General features: G+C 38.4%; 1 long non-coding RNA gene across 1 annotated transcript in view; it reads left to right on the top strand.

The window, feature by feature from the left end:
- Positions 1 to 12041, top strand: part of LOC148115119 (uncharacterized) — a 93695-nt gene that overhangs the window by 22706 nt on the left and 58948 nt on the right. The gene's annotated exons all lie outside the window — the stretch shown is intronic.

Raw genomic sequence — 12041 nt, 5'->3', positions numbered from 1 at the left:
ATAGGAAGGGACCACATTTTGTTTTACATTTGCTTGATGTCTGATTTGGACCATCCTCAATATGGCTGCTTTGCTAATCAAAGCAATAGCTATTTTTAAGTCATAATTTGTGGAATAATTATCCAAATGCTTATTTAAGCAGAAACAATTGAAGGGCATAGATCAACAAGCATGGGCACATAGGCAATAAGAAAGAATTAGCTCAAAATGTTTTTAAAATCTTTAAAATTATATTTTATTTGAGAGAAGTATACCTAGTTTTATGAAAGCCTGGCAGTAATAAGCCTGAAATGGTAAGAAGCAAAGGAAGCTAAAGTTTTGGGTAAGAAATAATGGATTGCACAGGTAAACTTCATAGAATTAAAAAGGTAGGAAAAGAAACAGCAACACACTTAATTGATATCTTTTCTAAAGTAAGAATTTTACTTTCACTTTGATCATTGAGAATTAAATATATATGTTTTGCGCAGGATTCCTTTCTTATCGTGTTTTTTCAAATCGGTTTTTTAAAAACAGAATATACTCAGTGCCCCAAATACTGCACACACATAGATATTTGTCACAATGTAAAGTTTCCCTGGTCTTCAGTCTCACATATCTCACATCTCCCTAAAGCAGGGGTGTCAAACTCGATTTCATTGAGGGCCTCATCAGGGTTGGGTTTGACCTCAGAGGCCTGGGATGGCCATGGCCAGGGTGGGTATGGCCAACTTGATGTCATTTGTGTTGGGGGTGCCTCTGTGGCCCAAGCACTCTGCCAGCGAAAATGGACTTCCAAGCTCTGTTTTCAGCTGTGACAGCCTCCTGCAACCCTCTGCCAGCAAAAACGGAGCTGGGGGGGGGACCGCATGCAGCCCTCTCTAGTTCCGTTTTCACTGGCCGAGGCACCATGGGCCAGTCCTTCGCTGTTTCCAGGGTGGCCCCGTGAACCATATCTAAGCAACCTGCGGGCCAGATCCAGCCTGCGGAGCTTGAGTTTGACCCCCCCCCCCCCGGGCCGAAAGGTTGTACACATCTTTACAGCCACATCTTTTGAAGCCAATAAAGGAGAATATTTGTAGCTCATGGTTAAAATGAGGGGTCCTTGATGATGTTACCTAGTTCGGGTAATGAAACATCTACAAGAAAACAACTAAGCTCATAGAGCACCAAAGACCCTCAGTCTTTTGAAGACCAGGAAATGAGGAGCATGATAAATCTCAGAGGGAAGGGTGTGCAAAGAACAGGGGCCACTACCAAGGAGACACTGCCTGACATCTGATAGATGTTAAAACCAAATAACATTGTTGCAAGAAAATACTTGTCTTTTAATGTATTTAGTAGAAACATGATTAATTTATCAATATGATCTTGCAGATATACCTTCTGGAGAACAGGTGCTGTGTGCTACTGATCAACAATATTTGCTATAGCAAAATATAAAATTCTGATATTTGCTCTTGGGGGTATGTTGTTCCATACTATAAATATTAAACAGATTATTTTTAACAGCAGAAATGCATTAATATTTGAACATGTGCAATGTGAAGTAATATAATATCAGCCATGCAGATGTGTGCATTTTCAGAGCAAGAGAGGTGATTCTGTGCTGAGAGTACCAACAGCCAAAATTCAGGCTGGGACATGAAGCAGAAACAGCATTGTTCATGCTTTTAGATGATCTTTGGCAGGAGATCTTAGCTCTCCTTGATCTCTCGGTGTATTTCGATACCGTGATCCATGGTATCTTTCTGGATTGCCTCCATGGGTGGGGATTGGTCAACTGGTTGTCTTCCTTCCTACCACCAGCAACCCCTATTATGTGGGATTCTGCAAGGCTCAGTACTCACTGCTCTCCTATTTAATATCTATGTGAAACTGCTGGATTAGAACATTCATTTCCATGGGGTGAAGTGTCTACTGATGATATCCAATTATACACCTCCACCTCTGGTGAACTAAGCAATGCAGTTGATGTCTTGTCCCAGTATCTGGAAGTTGTAGGGTTCTAGATGGAGAACAACAGAGTTCAGCTGAGCCCTGGCAAGACTGACTGGGCTTGGGTCCTAGGGTTTCCTGGATATGAGATTTCACCATTTTTTATGCTGGATGGGTTGGCACTGCCCAAAACAAACCAATTGTGATGTCCTCCTGGCCAAGGAGCAGATGGCAGTTGTGACTAGGAGTATGAGAATCTGTTCACAGTTATTTACATGCTAGACTACTTTCAAATAGACTGCAGTAACACTGGGACTGCCCTTGAAGAATCTCTAAAAACTTCAGCTAGTGCAAAATGCAGTTCCCTGTTTGTACCAATTATTATATGTCCATTGGTTTCCTTTAGAATATAAATTCCTAGTCCATGGAGATATTTGGAGGACCTTTTCCCCCCATGGCTGTTTCTATCTTTGCTGGCTTTACAGATGTTGTTGTAATAATCCTTTCAACAGCTCTCTGAAGTTCTTCATTAAGTTCTTTCCTGAGATTCTTATCTTTTTTGACTTTGACTTGTCTTCTTGGCATTATTAAAATACAGAATATATTCAAATACAAACTTCATACTTTAGCCCTAAGCTTAACTTTTCCCTTACAGGAAGTCCTTGCTTAACAACCAGGTGCTTCCTGAGTGTTTGAAGTTTCAGTACAAAGGACTTTAAAAAGCTACTTATGACCTGTCCTTGAAGTTATGACTGTCGCATACACATGCGATCACATGATCACATTTTCGGTGCGTACAACTGATTGTACTGTCCTAAGATCATGTGACTGCGATTTGCAATGTTTTTTGCCATTTCCCAATGTTTTTTGCTTATTTCTGACAAAAAAAATCATTCATTTGGAAGAATGGATTTGCTTAATGACCACATGGGTTCACTTAACGACTACTTGATTCATTTAACTACCAAGGTGATTTGCTTTGTAAAAAAATAGTCATAAAATCAAGTCAGGTCAGAGGGTGACCAGCTTAACAAGTGCAATAATTTGCAATCAAAATTCTGGGTTCAATTGTAGTTGTAAATTGAGAATTATTTATACAAAAAAATTAAACTCATAAGGTTAAAAGTTAATAGATCACCAAGGCCCAAGGCAGTGTCCTTCACATGTCAATCAAGTTTGATTAAACCCCTTGACCCAGATCATAGGATACCCACAGCAAGAACAGAAGTAAAACAATACACAGCATTCACGGCAATCGTGAATTGTGATTCATATCTATGTGTCATATTGTTCTAGTTCCATTGTCCCATTTCAGCTAAAGAAAAAATCTGAATTGTCTTGTAATTTCTGATGTTTTGTTTCCCCTTCAGGGCATGAAGAACAGGATATCCTACTCTTAAGTTATCAACATTTAAATCTAATAGACAAGAAAGCAAAACAAATGTTCGTGTTATATATTTTCGGCAGGCAGGTTGTACTTGTATTTTTAATACAAGTAAAAACCCTGTATTGTATTGTTGTCAGTGGCCCAGAGATAGCAGCCACATAAATAATGCATAAATAAATTAATGAATTCCTCTTCACTGACTATATAATATCAAATGGGTAGTTATTATGTGATAATAGCTGTTTCTAGGCTTAGTAAAATAATTCCCACTGTTTCATTTAGATTAAAAAACTTATTTAAGACTGAAGTTCTGTACTCACTCAGGGGTGAGATGCTCCCAGTTTGGACCAGATCACCTGATCTGGTAGCGATGGAGGCGGGTGGTTCAGAGAACCGGTAGCAAAAATCCCTGCTGTCCCCCCCTCCCATGCCCAGCTGAGCCGCACAATCATCAGAGGCTTTTTTTTTTTTACTTTTAAAAGCATTTCCTCTACAATCTCTTTGGCCAAAAAAATGCTTTTAAAAGTAAAAAAAAAAAGCCTCTGATGATTGTGCGGCCCAGCTGGGATTGTCAAAGCTGACGATTGGCTGATTGGCTCTGACGATCCCAGCTGAGTTGCCTGATTAACAGAGGCTTTTTTAAAAAGGATCATCAGAGCCTTTTGAAAGCATCTTCGCCGAAGAGGTTGTAGAAAAAATGGTTTTAAAAGTAAAAAAAAAAAAAAAAAATTGGCCATGCCCACCCAGTCACATTAACCCCCCAAGCCACGCCCACAGAACAAATTTTATATTTCACCACTGTACTCACTATATAGTAACTGGGTATAAACAAATCAAAGTAAACCTGGATTGATAAATCCTCTAGCCTGCCAATCAATCCTTAGCCTTGCCAATCTTACAGTGTACTTGAAATAATTTCTCCTCCCTTGCAACAGCAAAAGAATGTCTCCCCCCACCCTATTTAAACCCATGTTTTATTATTATTATTTTTACCATCTTTATAATTTTTGGTTTAAACAGTAACATCCCATTGGGAGGGGAATTTTTACATTTAAAACAAACCACATTAATGTTAAGAGTCTGTAAAATCTCTTTCAATGGTAGCAAAACACGTACCAGGTAAACCTGGCTTTGAAAAAGTTCAAGAGGTTTAACTTTGGAACGGATGCACAGAACAATCATTTTGCTAAAGACAGAAAAGGTCACATCTGTAATATTCTACTTTTGGGGTGAGAACTGAGTCAAGGAGTGATGAGTCAGTGCTGGCGCTGGGGAGGAAGCAGCGTGCTTGGGGAATAAACTCACCTCGTATCTGAAATCATCTACACTCTGTGAGTGGTTGAGCATCTGCTGCCTAAACCAGGATTAGTGCCAAGATGTCACAGCATCCTTTTCTTTCCCTTTTCTTTCTCCTTTGAGTGGTTGCAGGCGAAGAATGACTGCTCCAAATATGTATCTAATATTATAGCATTTAATCATGCTTGTGGGCAAGCAAAGCGACTAATATAATTTTAGCAGGATCTTGGTCTCAGACATGCTGCCAATTCAAAATGATTCATATCAGAATGAAGAGGCAGGGAAGAAGAGGCAGGGAGAGCAATCAAATCCTCTTTTTTTTTTTATTGTGTTTCTCCTCTTATCAAGAAAGCTGCATGCTGGCATGCTGTCAGTTCTCAATCACAGGAATAAGAATCTTGGTAAAGCTGATTTAGAAGGCCTGATTGAAAAACCAGCAAGATCATCGCTATTTAAAATATATACACACAAAGAGATTTAAATTTAGGGCACTTCTTTTATAAGGGGGAAAAAAAGCCCAATAACTAAAGACTGTTCAAACTCTTCAATAAGAAGAAAAGTGAAATCTTTAGCCAGGATTACTCTTTGCCACACATACACACAAAAAGAACTGCACAAAAGAGATACCTCACACAAAGGTGTTTATATGTACAGTATATGTTTTGCTGAATTCTGCTACTTGTGAGGAAAAAAAGAAAGAGATTAGTGGTGACACAGTACAATGCTCTTCCGGCATTGGTTGCATTCAACGATTTAACCATGCTTCACTTGGCATGTTTACAACACATTCCTTATCCTGGGCCATTCAGAAGTTCCTCTGAATTTTTAAAACATTCATAGAAAAACTAAGGGTTAGAAATGTTTTGCAATGAAAAGCCACACGTCCAAATTTAAGAACTGAAAGTAAAACAAAACAAATAGCTACAGAATCCTGAGCCTAATTTGCAGTTTCTTCTACTCCTATAATTATTTTTCTTTAAAAATCTCTTCATGTGTTTGGGATATTAGAAATTTTCAATTTTCACGGCTAAATTACATACATCCAGGAAGTTAAGAATTAATGCAATCGAAAGGTGAAAAACAAATTCAAATAATCAGTGTCTGTATCAGCAATATTTATCCTCTTGCTCTGCCTGCAACATTACAAACATGCATTTCTGGAGCATTTATCCTTTGTAGTGGATGGTTCTGTCTTAATTATAATTTATCTAATGTCATTAATAAAGCAATGTTTCAAGAATTATGTCCTTCAATGTCCGCTAGGTTTTAGGTTTGGGTATTGCTTTGGATAAAGCCTGACAAATGAATAACTACCATATTTTTCGGACTATAAGACGCACCGGAGTATAAGATGTGCCTTAGTTTTTGGAGAAGAAAATAAGAAAAAAACTGATTGGCAGGTGGATCGGCCTCCCAGAATACCCACAATCAGCTGTTCCCAGAGGTGAATTTTAACAACAGGTTCCTTAGTTGTGAGCTCTGTGCCTTGCTTTTTTTTTTTTGTGCCTCTGAAACTTCTGAAACTCTGTTTCAGAAAAAACCGTTTTACCTGCCTCTGAAAGCCTCCAAAACAGAGCTTCAGAAAAAAAAAGCCTCTGAAGCTCTGTTTGGGTTTTTTTTTTTCTGAAGCTGTGTTTGGGGGCTTCTTTTCTGAAGCTTCTTTCTGATGCTTTTTTCAGCCTCTGAAACCTCCGTTTCAGAAGCTGGGCGGGGCTACATTCGGAGTATAAGACGCACCCAGATTTTCACCCACTTTTTTGGGGGAAAAAGGTGCGTGTTATACTCCGAAAAATATGGTAGATAATATCCTTTTTCATAGAAGTCAGCAAAGTGTTGTAGGTAATTTTAAAATCTATTTATACATTCATTGTCTTCTTTTCACTCCCTCTCTTTGACACTTGCCCTTAGACACTGTTTCCACCTGCACTTAACAGTCAAATAAGCCCTGACAATGCAAGCCTTCTCCCTTAACTCCCTAACATTTCCCTCATGTCATCAACAGCCTATGAGTAAAACAATCTTTAGTCATCACTAAAGTGTAGCAGTTTTAAGTGATGCAGTTTTAAGTGTAGCAGTGTTTCTCTCCTTAAGCCAACATTCATATTGTAGCTTTAAGTGTGCAAAATCTATAAAGCTTTATTATTAGTCAATCTCTACCATAGGCATCCCTCCAGTGGTGAAATGTAAAATTTGTTACTACCGGTTCTGTGGGCGTGGCTTGGTGGTGGGGGGTTAATGTGACTGGGTAGGCGTGGCCAACTTTTTTTTTTTTACTTTTAAAGGCATTTTTTCTACAACCTTAAGAGGTTGCAGAAAAAAATGCTTTTAAAAGCCTCTGATGATCAGGCAACTCAGCTGGGATCCTCAGAGGCTTTTAAAAGCTTTTTCTTCTACAATCTCTTCGGCCAAAGAGATTGTAGAAAAAGTGCTTTTAAATGCTTCTCAGAATCCCAGCTGAGCAGCACGATCATCAGAGGCTTTTTTTATACTTTTAAAAGCATTTTTTCTGCCGAAGAGGTTGTAGAAAAAATGCTTTTAAAAGTAAAAAAAAAAACTGATGATCACGTGGCTCAGCTGGGCTTGGGGGGGGAGGGCGCAGGGATTTTTGCTACCGGTTCTCCAAACCACTCGCCGCCATCGCTACTGGATTGGGCGATCCAGTCCAAACTGGGAGCATTTCACTCCTGCATCCTTCCCAGAGTTTGATCTTTCCATTGTTTCTGAGTTCCCTTCATATATATCATCTCCCCATAACAAGAAACACACTATGAATTGGACTTGGAATATGGTAGGGATTGGCAATGGGAACAGAAAATGCTGGCACTGTTTTGTGCTCACTTAAGGATGGGAGGATGCTATTTTAACTCAACAATCAGGAGAGACCCTTTCAAACTTTTGCAGTGCTACAGCAGCATTCTTTACACTACCACACATTTGGCTTAGTTTCTATGCCACACAACCATCAACCACTCTTCTGTTTATCTATCCTGCCTTTTTTCCCAGCTGCTACGTTATGAGGGCTACTTCTTCTCCAGAAACATAATCACAAATTCCAATCTATGTAACATTATTAATCACTGTTTCCAAGGAGCAGCATGAAAAGGAGCACCCATAGAACCTTTTTTTCCTGCCTCCATGGAGAACAGACCAAAGAGATGCTTTTACTTTTGATGCCCTGTACAGTTGGGACCTTTTATTTATAACAGGCTGGCAAAATTACAGTTTTGGATTATTTGAGAGTGGACAAAATATTTCCCAGAGAAGTTCAATGGCAGCATTGAAGTTTGTGCCAAAGTTCTGAATAGATTGCCTGAAAACTCATGAAATATCTTATGAACTCTCATCTGCCCAGGAGTCCCTAAGTTCATTATTTTGGTATGTGATGATGGAAGGAAAGCAGAGTCCCAGAATTGCAACCAAGCTAATTCAACACCGACAAGCTGAAGAAGTATAGTCCTCTCACAATAACTAATATATGTTGAATTAAAGCACAAATATACTGTAGACATTCATATATTGCATGTGTACTGCTTCTACCACCAATTTTTTAAAAAAGTTTGAAAGTTACCTTTTGCTATGTGGTGTTAAGATTGGACATTGAGCACAGAGATGGGTTCTACTTATCTTTACTACCGGTTCGCATCATGCCCATGTGATCGCGATCGCTTTGCTCGCTCGCGCACATGCTCTTCCACAGATCACTTATGATGATGTCCAGGTCAGTGGGCAGAGCCTCCTGCTGGTTCTATAGAACCGGTCCAAACCGGAGGCAACCCACCTCTGACTGAGCACAATATTTATGTAGGAGGATTTTGAAGCAAGTTGCTTTTCACTTTAAACCTGAAGTTGTACACTCACATGTAAGTGACTCAAGAGTTGCCTTTTCAATTTGCTATCAGGCTTAAAATTCCCAACTCCCCAAACTTTTAAATATAAGCAAATCCTTATTTTTCCAATGATATTTGTTAGCTAAGAATTAAGAGCATGTCATTTAAACACGGATCAGTCCAAGAAAGATGTTTCCCTACCCCTCCTTAATTTTTGACATATTTTCCAGTGCTTTTTTGTTCCTCTATTCCTAAGGCTGGAACTTTATAGCAAAATGCCAGATGGTGCAGACTTGATCAGCCTAGAGCTGAATGTTATTATTTACAAAGACGCCATCTTCATTCAAAAAAGCAGAAGAACCAGACGGGGAGTCCCAGAATCAAGACCAATACTGCATCTTCATTCATAACTAAGTATTTATTGGTCCAGTAAAGCCATATCAAGAGAAATGCATGATTATTTTCCCTAAAGATTTCACCTACCGCTGTCCTCTTTCCCCATCCCTAGTTTTTTCCCCAATCACATTCTTTTCATGAAACAACTATCTGCTTCTCAAAGAAAAACAACTATCCCAACACTCAGCAAACTCTTTACCAAAACAGATCACATGTCTGATAAATCAATAGTAGGTCTGCGTGATAAGAGTATGCATGACAAATGAGAGGTTGTAAATACTTTCCATTACTCAACCTTTCTGTACCCATTTTGAAAACATACTCAAGCTGAACTATTCTAGACTGAGACAAAAGGGTGAAAAACATTTTTCCGAAGAGGGATCCCCCAAAGTCTCTCAATGTGAAGAAAGTTGTTGACAATTGCTTTATTTCATACCAAGGCCTACATTAGCAAACTAAATATTGTTTGCGTAAATATGTAATACACAGCAAAATATTCTTTGCTTTCAATGCTGACTGTTCTAGAGTCATCTCTCTGACTCTGTTTCCTTAGTTATTGACATTATTTAAAAATTCCAGTGATCTACCTTGTAAAGCAGTTATGAATGCATTAACTGAAGAACTTAATCATGTGCCTCACTTGCAATAGCAGTGCACATGACTCATTGTGATAAAGCTATCATTTAGGTTTTTGAAACTTGTTTTTAACTCATGTGGTTCACCACATTCTTTTTCACTCTTGGTATGTTATTGTTCTTAGAAGGAAAAATTGAAATCAAGAAAGTACTAATTCTAAAAGGTTTGTGTATAACACTTAAATAACAGATCTTTCGTATTCCCATAATCTAACCATTTGTCTTGTTTAGAGAACAGTCAGGAGTTTCTTGGTACCCCTGTCACTGATTCATCCACCATCCTATAACCATACAGAGTTAAAATTTTTAAGGGTGGAAAACCTACAGTGACTCAGCCACATGCAGCCCTTAAATCTTCTTTTTAGCCCCACCCACAATCCTATCCAACTATACCCAAAATTTCATCAGGGAGAGATCAAAACATTGAACATTCAATTTCCCACTTGGAAACAGAAAGCATATAAACATTGCAAGGTGTGCTTTAAATAGGCTTAACATGATTTCAGAAAAACCTGCCAAATTGAATTAAATTACAAAAATTCCTAATCCTGCCTGTGAATATGATGCAATCTTGCCCAGGCTTTTCATCATACCATGTTTTTGAAACCCCCAAACTATTAAGCATGGTACCTGGTTATCTACAGAGTGCTAAATATTTTACCAGCAGTAAAGTATTTGCGTTGTATGTGTTGTGTACAACATGGACGTGTTGTAATTGCTCCATTGGGCTCCTCCCCTCCTCCATGCCTGTCTAGTAAGTATTACTTATAGAGACTGCCCCAGAGGAAGAAGTAGAAAGCATGGCTCAGAATATCTGATTTTCATTAGCAATAGAAAGTCTACTTTAGCAGCATTTTCAGATGGAGAACAAGATTAAAACACTCATATAAATTAGGGAGAGATAACCTGCCCTGAATGCTGCAGTAAGAATAATTTCTACCAGCTACTATTATCACTGTACAACTACTAACAGCAACATACTATGTTCCCAAGGATTAAAATGTTGCAAATTATTATTCAGAATAATTTGGAGGGACAAATTAATCAAACATGCATTTATATATTTGGGGAAATTTAATGTCTTGTCCTACTCTATTGCTGTGCCAGATTAAGTGCTTTGTGCTCATAGTTACTTTCAATTTTTGGTTTTATACAGGAATGCTCAGTGCAAAGTTACTACATTTTATGGTTTGAAGGAAGGACTCAGTGGAGAAGAGCCTAATGCTGGGAAAGATTGAGGGCAAAAGAAAAAGGGAATGAGGTGGCTGGATGGAGTTATTGAAGCAGTAGGCGTGAGCTTAAATGGACTCCAGAGGATGGTAGAGGACAGGAAGGCCTGGAGCAGTGGTGGGTTCCTCCCGGTTCCGCTGAGCCGGTAGCAGTGATGATATGATGTCACCCCCACCCCACGTTATTCTTACCTTTTATTTGGCCCCACCCCCAATCTATTGCTGCCTCCTGAGTCCCAGCTGATGGCTAGAGGGAAAAAAACTGTTTAAACTCTTGCAGTGGGGTTTCAAAGGGCCGCCCTACAGCTGATCAGTGTTAAAAGAAAACAAATGAGTAGACCGGTGCCTGCAAAAATAAATGGGTAGACCAGTGCCTGCAAAAATAAATGGGTAGATTGGTACAGCTCTGCAAGCAGTTAAAAGCCTGGTAGACCAATATCTCTGCTAAATCCTAAATAATTGTCACATGACAATTAAGCCATGCCCACAAAATAAACCACGCCCACAGAACTGGTAGTAAAAATTTTAGAACCCACCCCTGGCCTGGAGGAACATTGTCCATGGGGTTGCGATGGGGCAACCCCATGGACCCCATTGGGGCAACAATGGTTTGAAGGAAAGACTTGAAAATAGTTTTGAACAAAATGAGTGGCTACTGCAGCAGATATTTTGCTTCCATGCAACAGCAGACTGAAGGGAAAGGATTAGAACATTGCCAAGAAACAATATTTCCTGTGACTACAATTTCCAGAGTTGTTGACTGAAGTGTTGGAAACACATGCACAATGCCATTCAGAGAATTTTAGAAATCAATTTGAAATGAAACCACAATTCTTTTTACTAGGTATAATTTCAGAACCTATCAATAAAAAGTACCACAACTTACTCAGATACATACAGCTACAAAGTCAAACTTTGCACAATATTGGAAAAAAGATACAATATCAACAATATATGATCCGGAAACGTAGAGAATAGGCAGCAATGGCAAAACTAACAGTATGTATACAAATTAAAGTTTAACTAAATTGACATTAGAATGGCTTTTGGATTCATGAAGCAAGGCAAATACAAATATTTAGAGTACAATTTCTAAAGTTTATGTTTATAAACACTAAACCAATTGGAGTTTAAAGAAGAGAGGTCAGAAACCAAATATTTATCTATATTATTTTTAGTAGTTTTCTTCTTTTGCTTTACTCAATTTTTTTTCATTTTTCTTCTTTTTTAGTATTTACAAATAACAATCCAATGGAGATTTTGGCACTAAGCTTGAAAATTTATACTCTTGTTCACATCATAAAAATAATTCTTTTTTAATATATAATTTTATTAAATATTTTAATAGAAGATA

Source organism: Pantherophis guttatus, chromosome 2 (assembly GCF_059756535.1).
Source record: "Pantherophis guttatus breed Tessera chromosome 2, ASM5975653v1, whole genome shotgun sequence".
Classification (NCBI taxonomy): Eukaryota; Metazoa; Chordata; class Lepidosauria; order Squamata; family Colubridae; genus Pantherophis; species Pantherophis guttatus.
The sequence above is the reverse complement of the archived record's forward strand: the minus strand, read 5'-3'. Positions and strand labels throughout refer to the sequence as shown.